Here is a 6,430-nt window from a genome sequence, read left to right on the forward strand (position 1 = left end):
CATAGTTATGGCTTTATTTCCTAAATTCAACAATTATGACTTCTTAATTTGGTCTGTCATCATTTTTTTTTTTTTTTTTTTTTTTTTATTATGACTTCGCATCTAATTTTTCTATATCATCATTTTTCATATTTTTTTCTTTGGCACAATGGCAACATTAGTATCACATAGTATCTCATACATACTTGGTTTACACCTGAACTGCGTGAACTTAAAACTAAAGGCCGTAGGTTAGAGCGGCTGTACGTCAGGTCTGGCCTTACCGTTCATAAAAACATGTATGCTGAACATATTCAAAATTATAAAAATGCACTGACTACAGCTAAATCCGATTACTACTCCAATGTAATTGGAGTTAGCAATGGGAACTCTAGGTCACTTTTCTCGGTGGTAAACAATATTCTGAAACCACCTGATTCTCTGCCATCTGATATGTATTCCACTGACTTATGTGATCGCTTTTTGACTTTTTTTACATCTAAGGTTGAAAATGTACATCAGCAATTACTTACTGGTACTCTTCACAATGACTCCTTTCAGTCTATCACTCACACACCTCCCCACTCTGTCTTCTCTAACTTTACACTACCAACTACTTCAGAGATAGTGGGTCTGATAGGTAAATCTAAATCTTCGACTTGTCAATTAGACCCTCTACCAACTCCTTTAGTTAAAGCTTGTTTACCAGCCCTTTTGCCGTTGATAACTAAAATCGTTCATGCTTCACTTTGTTCTGGTTTTGTATCTCCATCTCTTAAATCTGCTATTATTACACCCATACTTAAGAAACCAGGGGGTGATCCATTTGATTTTGAAAATTTTCGTCCAATTTCAAATTTACCATTCATCTCTAAGGTAGTTGAAAAGTGTATTGCAATTCAAATTCATGAACATCTGTCCAATAATAACTTGTATGAACAATTCCAATCTGGTTTTCGTCCCCACCACAGCACTGAGACTGCTCTTGTCAGAATAACCAATGATCTACTGTTGGCAGCTGACTCTGGGCTTTTAACTATACTTGTCCTCCTTGACTTGAGCGCTGCCTTTGATACTGTCTCACATAACGTACTTCTTGACAGATTAGTCTCCATTGGTATTACTGGCACTGCTCTGTCATGGTTTAGTTCATATCTATCTGGACGCAGTCAGCGTATTCAACTAAAAGGTTTTAGTTCAAGAATATCTACAGTCACCACTGGTGTTCCCCAAGGTTCTGTTTTGGGCCCGCTTCTCTTCATTATATATATGCTCCCTCTTGGTAATATTTTAAGGAAATATGGTATTAATTTTCACTGTTATGCGGATGACACCCAACTTTACCTGTCTGCCAAACCTACCGGTTCTTTTCCTCCGCCATCTTTGTCAAGCTGTTTAGCTGAAATTAAAGACTGGCTTTCAGCGAACTTCTTGAAATTAAATGGCAATAAAACAGAGGCTCTGCTTGTTGGCACTAGATCTGTTGTGTCTAAATCTAATTGTTTCTCTTTACACATTGATAATACTGCAATCTGTCCTTCCTCTCAGGTTAAAAGTTTGGGTGTCATCATGGATAGCACATTATCTTTTAAAGCTCAGATTAATAATATCACACGGATTGCATACTTCCATTTGCGCAATATTAATCGTCTACGTCCATTTCTTTCAAATAATAATACTGCAGTTCTCATTCACGCACTAGTCACCTCACGTATAGACTACTGCAATGCTCTTCTCACAGGTATTCCCTCCAAATTGCTACATAAACTTCAATTGGTTCAGAATTCTGCAGCTCGTATTCTCTCTAGAACACCTTATACTGATCACATTTCTCCGGTTCTCCAGCAATTGCACTGGCTTCCAGTAAAATATAGAGTTGAATTCAAAATCTTGCTACTCACTTATAAGGCACTTCATAATCTTGCACCACAATACCTTACTCAACTTCTCCAGGTTTATACTCCTTCACGTGCACTTAGATCTTCATCTTCAATTTCTCTTGTGGTACCTCGGATTCGACTTACTACTATGGGTGCCAGATCTTTTAGTCATGTTGCCCCCCGCCTATGGAACTCCCTTCCCCTCGATGTTCGCAATAGCGATTGCTTGTTGACTTTTACAAAGCGTCTTAAGACATATCTTTTTATACAGGCTTTTTTATAATTTTTTTTATTAAGACTTAAATCCACTTTATATGTATATGCTGTTTGTTTCTTGTTTGTTTTGTCTTATGCAGTGACCTGTATATTGCTTGTAAGGTGACCTTGGGTGTTCTGAAAGGCGCCATGAAATAAAATGCATTATTATTATTATTATTATATCACAATTGTATTTCATCATTATGAGTTCTACTTATAACTAGTTTTGGGGTAACGCAATACAAGTAATGTGAGTTACATAATCAGATTACTTTTTTCTAATAACTAGTAAAGCAATGCATTACTTTTTAATTTACAAGAAAATATGAGTTAGTTTTTTTTTTTTTTTAAATAACACAAGTTACGATGTCTTTCTTTTTTGTATTGCTGAAAAATCCTCTTTCTTTTCCTTAGTTCTGTTCTTAAACACTGCTTACTGCTTGTAAAATTTTTATGTAACTTGTAACGTTTTTATGTCATAATCATTTTGATATATCAAAGTACAATATTTTTCCTTATGTGGCAGAAATGGACTTCCGTAAGGAAGTGACAGAAAGTTATTTTCACCCTTATGTGAAAGTACTGTGTAAGAGAAGCAATTTGACAGAGTGGCTGTTTTTTAGATTGATTTGTTAAGAATCAGCGAAACTTGAAGGAGAGGGATCTCCCAGCTTGCTGGATCTCTCTCAGAGTGAGAAAGGTCCATTCTGTGTCCAGAGGTTAATAGGGGTCAGCTGAACAAAATCACAGAAGTTGCGACTCCTGTTTGAGCAAACTGAGCAACAGAGATCTGTTTCAGATTCTCCTGCTCTTTTAGCCCATCTGGATGTTTGATCTGGTGTAAGCCGTCGACCTTGCAGTGCATAAAACCCCCCCAAACCCAACAGCAAGGTCAATATGGCACAGTTCCTGCACCCACATTATCAGTCAGGACTAACCCTGAGGCCTCAGCACAGCAGCTGATCCAACACCAAGAAACATATAGATTGTCTTTAACACAGTCTGTAGTAAAAATAACATCTCTGTATTATTCTAGTGTTTTCCAGAAACAAGGGGATTATTAAGGTTGTAGGGGCACATTAGAAGACACAATTCACCATTAAAAATACCAGAGCTGAGCTGTTTCAGTGATCCTTCTGGATCTGTAGTTGAATATCTGAAGTCCATCAGTGTAAGGGCTCTGACCTCACAACATGATGTGTGACTCTGTGGTCTTAATACAGAATTAAATGAAAATAACGGAGGAATTATTGTACCCAAGGAAAGGTTTTATGACAGATTAGATGACACATTTCAGGAGAAAGACATCTGGTGCTGAACTGAAGAACATGGATGAATTCCTTTGACAAATTTGATGCTGTGCTTCTGTTTTTAAAGGTAAATCCTTTACAAGATCTTGCCAATTGAATTCAGACAGCGAATATTAAAAATAAAGTAAATTAATTAAAAATAAAATTTTTAACAATTACTTTTTGTTATGTTTCTTATCTATTAGAATTTGATGTGTATGTGTTTTAATTGTATTGAGGGACATAAATCTACTTTTATTTATATTCATGTTTCTCTCATTTAATCTGCAGTTTCATAATACTTACATTTAAAAAAAAAAATCACTTTCGCATAGTTGTTTTCTTTGAAGTGAAATAGTCAGAAATACAATTTCTGAGAAATTGTATAAATAGTTTATGGGCCCTATCTTGCACCCAGCGCAATTGACTTTGTACACCGACGCATGTGTCATTCCTATTTTGCACCTGCGCAAAGCGCGCTTTTCCCTCCACAGAAGCACGTCGCTAAACTAGTGAATGAACTTGCGCTCCCTGGGCGGTTCAGCGCAAAAAAGGAGGCGTGTTCCGGCGCAAACAATCCCTGGTGCTATTTTGCTGTACCATTAAACAATTGCGCCACTGACCAGAAAAAAACTAGTCTAAAGTCAGTGGCGCGTTGCGCGTTGTTCATTATGCTATTTTAAGGGCGCATGCTTGACCATAATGTATAGCGTGCACAACGCGCATACACTTTGCTCATGTAATCTACACAGATGCAACAGTTATTTTTGGAAATCATAAATTGTTACACTTAAAAAAAAATATTAACACATGAGATGACGGAAATCATTGTGGTGTGCCACGAAGATGTGAAAAAATAGGCATAAATCTAGCTTACAAATTATTCAGGCTAATTGTAGTAATTAAGGATCAGACCTGTTTGAGGTCATATATGTATTTATGGACATCTGACAAATTGGTTTGTCCGTCAAGAACCAGGAAAAAAAAAATCGATGAAACAATTGTGGCTATTTCCTCCCACGCCTGTTTAACCGACGCTATTTTGGGTGGGTTTCTCCCATCCCCATACAACACAACTTCTCTGTCTTTCATTGCTCTTACAAGAACATCAGTCTCCTCGGCTGTGAACCGCTCCTGGCGTGCGCCTGGTAAATACGCCATAATAATAGCAATCCATAATGGAACTTGCGCACCTGCTTTTAAAGGGAATGTTGGATGACGCTCTGATTGGTTTATTTCACGTTACGCCCAAACCACACCTATGAATAATGAAGCTACTTCAGACCAACCCATTTTAGATTTGCGCCGGGCGCAAGAGCCATTTATCCCGCCGGGAAAATAGCAACAGCGCCGAGACCCGCCCACAAACTTACTTGCGCTTTGCGCTTTGACACTTGCGTTTCAGATCGTTAAAATAGGGCCCTATATATAAAATAATATAAAAGTAATAAATGAAATTTAATTTGCAAATATGTGCATGGTCCTCTAAATCCAAAACTGTTGGCCCTATATTAAATTTGAATTGTAGTTGTGCTGCACTTTCCACAATATATATATTGTTTCAAAGCAGCTTTAAAGAAAATGCTGTTAGACAATATATATTATTTCTTCCAAGTAAAATAGCTTTTGACCTAAATTTGAAAATGTTTTAAATCTGCTTCAAAGGCAGACTTAATGAGACGTCTTCATTGCCTTTGAAGGAACATGCATTAATTACAATATATTCATGTGAAACGTCATCCATGGCCCGTGGAAATTCTATAGACAAACAGAGGAAAAGGGGGTTCAATAAATTTGAGTTATCTGTGAGTATGAGAGAGGTGCGTTCACGCCTGTTAGAGGTGAAGTGGGGTTGTGTTGCACCCCGTGTTGGGTTAGGGTGTCAGCCCTGAGCCTCTTATTGAATTACAACAAAGGCAGCTAAAGGTCAAGCCTCTGTGGCAAAACTGTGGCCACGCACCGGCCACTCTGATGGAAACCTGAGGTCGTTTGAAAGGTGCACTACCGGAATCTGTCCTAGTGGCTTTTTCCAAGGGAGTATTCCATGGGGGAAATGCATAAGCATTTGATACCACATTGGCTTTGGAGTGGGGTGTGTTTTTACTTTGTCATACTAAAGTGACCATTTTTACACGCTTTACCATGAACTTTTAATGCACTCAGTAGCATAATACGTATTCAAATTTAGGATTTTTGATCATTTTGATGTGGATTTTCCACTAAAACGTGTTTTAGTCTAAATATTTACATTTGGTCTGTCCATTTAAGTTCGTCAGACCATCGGCTTTGAAATGAAAATTCTATTGTTATCTACCTGATTTTGTGCAAAAATAAAAGCTATACCAAGATACCGTCCTGTCTAACAGTAACATGCAGGAGTACATAACTGTTAAATCACTGTATTTTGTTTTTCTTTGGCATTATTTCTCCTATTGCACCAAGTATATCAAAATAATACCACTGGTGGACAGGCACAACCGTTTTAAATATAGATAATAATAAGAAATGTTTATAGAGCACCGAATCAGCATATTAATATTATTTGACACTAAGGACTGGAGTAATGGTTAAAATCACCTTTGACAACACAGGATTAAGTTAGATGTTAAAATATATTAAAGTAGAAAACAGTTTTAATTGAAATGTTATTTCACAATTTGACTTTTTTTTTTTTCTGTATTTTGATCAAATGCAGCCTTGGTGAGAAGAATGTTCAAAAACATTAATGGTATCTATTTGTATTGTATGTAGTTTTTGATTTGGTCACTATATCAGGAATGAAGAAGGTATTAGTATCACTCTACTGCAAAGTCAGCATGCCTTCACAAAGACTCCTGGGCTCATAGGTTTGTCATGGTAAAGTTCTGAGACCCCATACGGTTTCATTTCCATGTCTTGATATGGAACACTACTTCAAGCATGTTAAATACTTAAACCGTTTTGGGAATTAATTCAGAAAGGTTTAAAAAACATATCTAGGGAAAAGAAATTGAAGAATGCACATCTGACCCAGCAGTCTTTAGT

Source organism: Carassius gibelio, chromosome A13 (assembly GCF_023724105.1).
Source record: "Carassius gibelio isolate Cgi1373 ecotype wild population from Czech Republic chromosome A13, carGib1.2-hapl.c, whole genome shotgun sequence".
NCBI lineage: Eukaryota > Metazoa > Chordata > Actinopteri > Cypriniformes > Cyprinidae > Carassius > Carassius gibelio.